At 46.4% G+C, this 9,073-nt stretch overlaps 1 long non-coding RNA gene across 1 annotated transcript; it reads left to right on the forward strand.

Moving 5' to 3' along the window:
- The first annotated feature begins 8,319 nt into the window (after nt 1–8,319).
- Nucleotides 8,320–8,838, forward strand: LOC138527738 (uncharacterized). Its single transcript, XR_011284028.1, has 3 exons — nt 8,320–8,450; nt 8,535–8,619; nt 8,717–8,838. It is a non-coding gene; the product is annotated as an uncharacterized lncRNA (long non-coding RNA).
- The last annotated feature ends 235 nt before the right edge of the window (nt 8,839–9,073 follow it).

A 9,073-nucleotide genomic window follows, 5' to 3' on the forward strand; every position in this document is an offset into this window, starting at 1 on the left:
AGGCACAGATAGAACGGTCCGACTCGGTGTCCTCTGGGCGCTCTCGATCGAGATCGCCTCATGACGCAAGGCAATCATCCACTCTTGCCAAGAGTGCCTCGCTCCCTAGATTAACGGAAGTTCGATCGTCGGAAGACGAAGATGACTTCCACCCCCAGGCCGCGCTCCAGGAGACCGAGGCCGCAGTTAACACCAGCGAGGCCCCACGCTCGAAACACACAGATACCTCTCCCGACCCTCGACGCCAGGCGTCGAAAGTCTCTGGGGCCTCCAAGGGGCAGGGAAAACATTTTTCCACGCACGGGGAGGGGGGGAAACAGCGGAAAGCACAGCCTTCCACTCCTAAGCAGACAGACAAACACAAATCTACTGGGACATCAACATCCAGCAAGTCCTCTAAGTTGCCTACTAAAGTCATACCCTGTTCCAAAGAATGGTCCAGTGAAGACATAGACAGGGTCATGTCAAGGATGTCTTCCTTAGCTGATTTTTATGACAAAAACCCAGAACATTTCCTTTCGTATGACCCTCAAGGGGCCACACCCTCAGGCTCCTCTGATCCTATCCCCCTAAGTAAAAAGGCCCGGTTCGAAAGACCTGAACCCTTAGAGGTGCAGCATTATTCTACTCCATACTCCACACCCCAGATACCAAGGACAGCCTTTCCCTGAAGGGGACCAGGAGTTTGAAATTATGGAGGAACAAACCGGGACTGAATACTATGCGGATGATGAGGACCTGGAGGAGGTAGAAGATGAGCAGGAAATTTACAGAGTAGATTCCCCGGTAGAGAGCGAAGCCCCAGTTACCGACTCGCCAGTTGATAACCAGCCCCTCCTTAATGAAGTTCTCGCTCGCGCAGCAGAACATTTTCACATCGACACCCACGGTGTACAGGAGGAAAGGGACTTCGCAGAAGAGTTGGTGGGAGAGAGGAGGCCGGTCGCTCAGACCATCCCTATCCTTAAATCCATCCAACGTAGAATAGATCCATCCCTGGTGAATCCTAACCTCACCAGAGCCGTCAACCCCAGAGTTGAAAAACTTTTTCGGGCAGCCCAGTCTGACCCTCTTTATATAAGAGGACATCTTAAACCAGACTCCCTAGTGGTTACCAACACTCGGAAGAGGGCTGGGACACCCTTATCGTCGTCAGAAGCTCCTCCCGACAAGGAGAGCAAAAAACTGTACGGGTTTGGCAGGAAGGTAGCCTCAACGTCCGCCTACCAAGCAAGGATTGCAAACTCCACCACCCTGTTGGCAAGTTACAACTGCCATCAATGGGAAGAGGTTGCGGCGCTCATAGCCTCTGCTCCTGAACCGTTAAAGGGCCACTTGGCTCGGATCTCGGCAGAAGGGAGAGCCGTGTCTGGTTGCATATTAAAAGCAACTTTCGACGCCGCGGACAACGCAGGAAGATTGATAGCAGAAGGTACTGTTATCAAGAGACATGCGTGGTTACGGCAGTCGGGGTTCAAAACAGAAACCCCGGCTTCATTAATAGACAAGCCGGTGGAACCAATCTGTTGTTTGGGAAAGCGGTCGAAGACGCACTTAAAAATGCCAAGGACGAATACGAGACTCTCAAATCCCTTGGCCAGCTTACCAACAAACCCCTTAACCAGAGGGGGAACAGTAATTTTCGTCGCCCACGCGGCCAAAATTCACAAAGAGGCAACTATGCCCAAGGACAGGGTACACAATGGAACAACAACCAGCAGTCTACCCAAAGTTACGGCAGGGGTAACAAGAGAGGTCGTGGAAGAGGCAGAGGCAGCCCCAACAAGGGAGGTGGCACGCCTCCACCAAAGCAGTGACGCTCAGTTCAGGGTCCCTTCTCACGCAACCCCAGTAGGGGGACGCATTTCCAACTTCACCCAGGCTTGGGAAGGGATCACCTCAGACAGATGGGTGCTGTCAACAGTGTCCACAGGATATTGTATAGAATTACTGCAGCGTCCCCGGAACCACCCTCCACGACAAAGAATACACTCCTTAGAACATCAGAAGATCCTTCTCGAGGAGATCGCCATTCTGCTAGAAAAGGACGCGATAGAACTCGTCCCAGGACACCAGGTAAACAAGGGTATCTATTCAACTTACTTCCTTGTGCCAAAGAAAGATTTGACAATGCGCCCAGTATTGGACTTACGGCCTGCCAACAAGTATGTCAAGCCCCAAAAATTCCGTATGACCACGCTACAAGAGGTAATCCCCCTCCTAAAAAAGGGGGATTACATGGCAACCTCGGATATGAAAGATGCTTATTTTCATATTTCCATGCTCCCAGCGCACAGAAAATACTTGCGCTTCAAGGTGGACAGTCGCCACTACCAATTCAAGGTACTGCCCTTCGGGATAGCTTCAGCACCAAGGGTATTCACCAAGGTACTGGCGGTGGCAGCTGCACACCTACGCAGGGAGGCAATCCCAGTGTACCCTTATCTGGACGACTGGCTCATAACGGGGGAAACCCCAGGAATTTGCAGGTCAAACATTCAGAGGACTATCAACCTCCTCCACGAATTAGGCTTCTCTATCAATGAGAAGAAGTCAAGTCTGGTGCCAAGCACCTCAAAACAGTTCCTAGGAGCAATCCTAGATACTCAGAAAGGGTTGACCTTCCCTTCGGAAGAGAGAATTCGGAATATACTACTGCAAATTCCACATTATCAGTCAGGTCAACAAATAACGGTACGCAAAGCAATGCGGTTACTGGGCATGATGGCGTCATGCATTTACCTGGTCCCCCACGCGCGTCTGCGCATGCGTCCCCTGCAGGAATGGTTGGCGAAACAGTGGTCTCAGGCAAGTGGTCAGTGGGACGATCTAGTGGTTGTTTCGCCAACACTCGTACAGAGCTTACACTGGTGGACAAGAGAGAATCTCGCAAGGGGAAAACCCTTTTACGATCCCGAAGTACAGGCAGTGGTAACTACAGATGCATGCCTGACTGGGTGGGGAGCTCACCTTCTCCACCACACAGCTCAGGGTCTCTGGTCTCACTCAGTAGCCAAGAACCACATCAACCTGCTAGAGCTTCTGGCAGTATTCCGAGCGCTTCGGGCGTTCGAGCCCCATCTGCTAAACTTGTCAGTGCAGATCCGGACGGACAGCACGACAGCCATGTTCTATCTGAACAAACAAGGAGGGACTCGTTCGCCAAATCTGTCCAAGCTTGCCCAGAAAATCTGGATATGGGCACTCAGACGGAACATCTTCCTGTCATCACAACATGTTCCAGGGGAGCTCAATTCCCTAGCGGATGCCCTAAGCAGAGACTCCCTCCCAGAAGAACACGAATGGGTCCTTCACAGAGATATTGTAGAAGATCTCTTCTCTCAGTGGGGTTTCCCCACTATAGACCTATTCGCCACAAGCGAAAACAAACAATGCCCAGGATTTGCATCCAGGTTCCCCCAGCCAGACTCCCAAGGGAACGCCCTTTGGATGAACTGGTCAGGGATGTTTGCGTACGCTTTTCCACCAACTCCTCTCATCAGGAAGGTGGTGTACAAGATGAACAAGGAATCGATGACGCTCATCCTAGTTGCTCCCATGTGGGCGAGACAACCATGGTTTCCACACCTACGCAGGATGGCGGTGTGCGAACCCATCAAACTCCCAGCCTGGTACAACCTACTGTCCCAGCGGCAAGGTCAAACAGTGCACCAGGAACCCAACTCAATGAACCTGGCAGCATGGCTCCTGAGGTCATAGAGTTTGGCCATCTCAAATTACCACAGAGGTGTATGGACATCCTAAAAGAATCCAGGAAACCAAACACAAGGCACTGTTACTTTGACAAGTGGAAGAGATTTGTTATTTGGTGCCAGAATAAACAAATCAACCCAGTTGATTGCACTCCTTCCAACATTGTAACATACATGCTCCACCTGCTGGACACAGGTTTGGTTTTTAACTCTCTGAAGGTACACCTGGCAGCCCTCTCGGCTTACACCACATCCCATAACAAAGTATCGTGGTGGAAAGTACCAGTAGTTAAAGCCTTCATGGAAGGAGTAAAGAGACTTCACCCTCCTATTTCGAACCCACCGCCAGGATGGGACCTCAATGTGGTGATAGCTAAGCTCATGGGCCCCCCTTTCGAACCCATGCATAAAAGTAGTCTCAAACACCTGACTTATAAAACGGCCTTCTTAGTAGCCATTACCTCTATAAGAAGGGTCAGTGAAATTCAGGCTCTGTCAGTGCAGGATCCTTTCTTTACTATCCACAAAGACAAACTGGTTTTACGCACACACCCTAGGTTCTCACCTAAATTTATATCTAAGTTCCATGTAAACCAGTCCATCGAGCTTCCGGCTTTCTTCCAGAACCCGCAAAGCTCAGCTGAGGTGAAACTACACACCCTTGATGTGCGTAGGGCGGTCCTCTACTATGTAAATAAAACCAGACCGCTAAGGAAAACAGATCAACTGTTTGTCTCCGTAGCTACAGGCAGAGAGGGGGATCGCGTCTCTAAAGGCGCGATCTCGAAGTGGATTATCAACTGTATACAGCTGTGTTACTCTCTTTCTGAAAAAACTCTGCCTTTTACGCCAAGGGCCCATTCTACTAGAGGCATTGGGGCCACTCTGGCTTTCATTGCAAATGTTCCCCTCGACACCATTTGCAAAGCAGCTACTTGGAGCTCTATTCACACTTTTACTCAGCATTACTGCATTGACACTCATTCCAAGACAGATACACAAGTGGGACAAGCGGTTCTAAGACACCTGTTTGCTCATGACCCTTCTCACATCCCACCTCCTTCTGCTGGTACTGCTTGCTAATCTATGCACAGCATGTGATCTAAGCAGATTCCACAAGCCTCAGAAGGGATACATTACTCACCGTAATCGTATTTCTGATGCTTGTATCTGCTTAGATTCACATGCGACCCACCCTTCCTCCCCTCCGAGAGAAGGCGCATGATTGCTTGTAGTCTTACCTTTCTGTCTATCTGCTTGGATTATCTGTACTCACGCTACTCCTCATGCTTCCTCATGTCAGAAAAAATACAATCTGAGGATCCTAGACGCGTGAGGGATCTTGGGTACAGTGGACGTCACACTAGGGATAGTATTACTGGCACGCCGGTGTCGACGCCCATTTTTGAGTTTCGAAAAACAAACTGTAATACTCCGCAGCTTCCACTAGATGTCGGCCTATGCACAGCATGTGAATCTAAGCAGATACAAGCATCAGAAATACGATTACGATGAGTAATGTATCCCATATATATATATATATATATATATCTTTGAGCAAGGATTTAGGTAACATGTGTGCCCTTTGCATAATGTAATCACAATGAGATATGACCATGGAAGTTCATCTGTTATGCAGTGTTAACGAGGATCGAGGAGAATTAAGCCCTATTAGTGCCCCCACCCTCTTTTTTTTGTTATTGATGGGAGGGCCTGACTCCAGAGGGTGAATAAGTAACAGAATAAAAGGCAGAGAGTCATGGCTACACACGAGAGTAAAACATTGTTTTAAAAGGAGGTATGTGATCAAAACAACCTATTACATCCGCCCCGATGTAGCAATCTTTACATGGATACTTTCAAACAACAATCTGTCTATCATGAGAACAACAGATTCACTAACCATCTGATATGCTGGCATCGATATATAGATGATGTTTTTGCGGTATGGAGAGGCTCGGACAATATACCTACCGACTTCCTTGTCTGGCTTAATGTTCAGAACCCCTCAAATTCACGATGCAGTATGACAAGATCAGCATACCTTTTCTTGACCTAGAAATCCATAAAACCAGTGGCAATGTTTTAGGTACCACATTATACAGCTAAAAATACCATTTTGGCCTTTTCTAGCTTCCATCCTTCTAGTCTAAAAGAAAACTTGCCATATGGTCAATTTCTTTGCCTTCGCCGCAACTGCACACCGCTACCTGACTACGACATACCAGTAAAGACATGTCCACACGCCTTAAAGAACGCGGCTATCCGTCACATACCATACGGAGAGCACGCAAGAGAGCAAGAAACACGAACAGAGATCTTTGTTTGTCTCCACCTCCCAGAGAAATACTAACCGACAACATTATGTGCGTTACCACTTTCACTACTCTTAGCAATCGACTAAGAAAGACAATACTATGACACTCGGATACTCTTCAAACAGACACTTTTAAACCTGTGAAACCGTGATTTGCCTACAAACGCAGCCAAAATCTCAAAGACCGGCTGGTACATACTTATGAGGAACCCAAACAATCTACTAATATTCAGACTACTCTATGGCATTTACCACCCGTGACAGGACACCACAGATGCGGAACGTGCTCTGTCTGCTGCCTTACCAAAGACATGAAAGAAATTGATCTCAATGGGACAACATGGAAGTTCAACACATTTACCAACTGTAAGACCAAATGGTCAGTATACGGCATCAAATGTCCATGTGGGTTGATATACGTAGATAGTAGCTCATTTCAAGGCCAAAAAACATCACCACACAGATTTGTTCTGGTTCATAATACAGACAGTAAGAAATCCCTTCCGAGGAGGTGAGCGCGACCTGATGTTCCGCAAATTGGAGCAAAAATTGATATACCGTCTAGACTCTGTAAAACAAGGCCTCACAGTCTCAATGGAATGGAATATTTTTTTCAACTAATCATCTCTTCTTCAAACCAATTCCACCATTTCTTTGACAACATCAATCCAGGCCCCTGCCGGTAGACATACCCAAAAGAAATACGTCCCGACTCCTAACCACAAAGAGCATCGAATTGTATCATCCATTTCCGCCCTATAGCATAGCTAGAGACCAATTCAAAAGGATCATGGGTTCTGTGCACTCTTACTTGATTATCAATCTGTAGATATCAAATGATTATCTATATAGCATCTTTCCAATTGTTCATGGTTCAAAAAGGACAAGCACATTGTTTTTCACTGCAGCAGATAAGATCAACAAGTGTCATGTATAACACCAGTTCTCCTCTGCAGAACCCCCGTGATTGTTCAATAGTACAAATGTTCATATGTTTCAAATGCCTCATGATGTCTTACTGTATCAGATGGAATCTACAAACTCACCTGTATATGTGTCATGCTACATTAGGCAAAGATGCAAGACTATTTGCTGGCGTCCCACACCTGTATGCCAACTTGTAATCTATGCCATTCATGATGCACAGCTACAACTCTGCTTTCCCCTGCACAACATTGAATGACATACAAAGTCACGCAACATCCTCTAGACCTAAAGGCCTCCCTAGATACACAGACATTCGTGCCTGTTCAATCTTCTAATGATTCCTTACGTTCATGCTCTGTCCAATACAGTTTGAGTCGAGTGACACCTTCTCCACTTAACCTTCTCAACTGGCGTCCTGCAATGTGCACCCATTATATGTCATTTGGTGTTAGCAAACGAACTTACACCATAACGCAGTACTTGTATTCACCAGCAACAACTGCCGTCTTTCATAACAAGCCGTGACTGATACACAACTTCAGTCTTTCAAGTGTTTTTGCTAATAAAGTTTTACAGCAAATACAAAAAGAGCTCTGGATCCATGCGCATGCACTCACTCTGAGCCACTGATCTCCGGACCTTGCAACTCGCTGGCCGCACGGTAAGCTCTGTCCGTGATCATGATTCATTATTCACTGGATGATCAGCTCACTCTTTTTGCAGACCATTTTTCACTAACCCACTTGGTCTGCCCAGCCAAAATCTGGCACCTACACGGCACAGCATTGCCTCGATTAACAACACCGCTCTTAGTGAGTGTTGCTAGGCAACACCACGCGTCCTTCACGGCCTCACTTGGAGTCCATATTCTGCACACTCAGTATGGCATCCTTGTATTTAACTTAATTACGACACCATTAATATCGTCTTCCAGCCGCCAAGTTGCATCTCTTTACCACATGTGATACCTGCGTGCTAAACTTTGACTGAAGCGCCACCTTGCGGTTTTTTGCATTTGGAGTACAGGCACGACTGCTCATAACATCACCTGTTCTTTAGCCTCATCACACCATTAGGTTGCATGGCACGGATTCTACTCTTCTGCAGGCACTATGCAGCAGCTGAAATTTGCTCTGCATCTTTTTTACAGCACTACCTAGGAAGGACTTTCGCCTTCAAGTGCCCAACTGATTCCACTCTGTGTTCGCAACGCCATCAGAAATCTTAATGCGCGTCACCACAGAATAAATCAGGTACCTTCTACCTCTGCTTTTTGAAAGACAACTCCAGTAGACTTGAACCCAACTGAACTATATTTTATATCGGGCCTAATGATAGCCTTTACATTTCTCTACAGTAACCACTAGGGACCCCAAATGAAAAAATCCAGAACTATCCAGGAAGGATTTTTGCCTTCAAGTGCCCAACTGGTTTCACTCTGTGTTTGCGACGCCATCAGAAATACTAACGCACGTCACCGCAAAATAAATCAGGTACCTTTTTGCCTTTGTTTTCTCGAACCCAACCAGACTATTTTTTATATCAGGCCTAGTGATAGCCTTTTCTTTTCTCTATAGTAACCACTAGAGACCACAAATGAAAATGTGACTGTACATGAGACAGCCGTCCACTAATCCTCAAGACGCCATCAAACGTCTATAGGTAGGTGCTAACCTACAGTCCTCTTGTCAACCCTATATAATAGTTTTTGATCACACACCTCCTTTTTAAACAACTTTTACTCGTTTTTTTTTTTTAGATGAATAGACACATCTGCTTCTACAAGTCTATTGCTAACAACATCCCACAGTGTCCTGAAGACTGTTCGGTGTATTATATATTTTGTACCACTCAGAGAACTTGATGTAAAACCGCTTCCGAACCAGAAACACCTATTTTGTGTCGACAGTAGAAATGTACTGATAATGTTTGACAGTACATTAAATATCATCTATTGTGCCACTAACCACGCCGTTTACAGAATTGTATGTTTTACGCTCAGTGATTGATTTTTTTTAGTTTTTAGTATGCTTCTTTAATGAGAATACATTTTGTTTTATCAGTAATTTTCCCACTTTGTTTGTGTGATCAAATGGCTAGTTTATAATAAATCCTA

Source organism: Ambystoma mexicanum, chromosome 7q (genome assembly GCF_040938575.1).
Source record: "Ambystoma mexicanum isolate Mex_15411 chromosome 7q, UKY_AmexF1_1, whole genome shotgun sequence".
NCBI lineage: Eukaryota > Metazoa > Chordata > Amphibia > Caudata > Ambystomatidae > Ambystoma > Ambystoma mexicanum.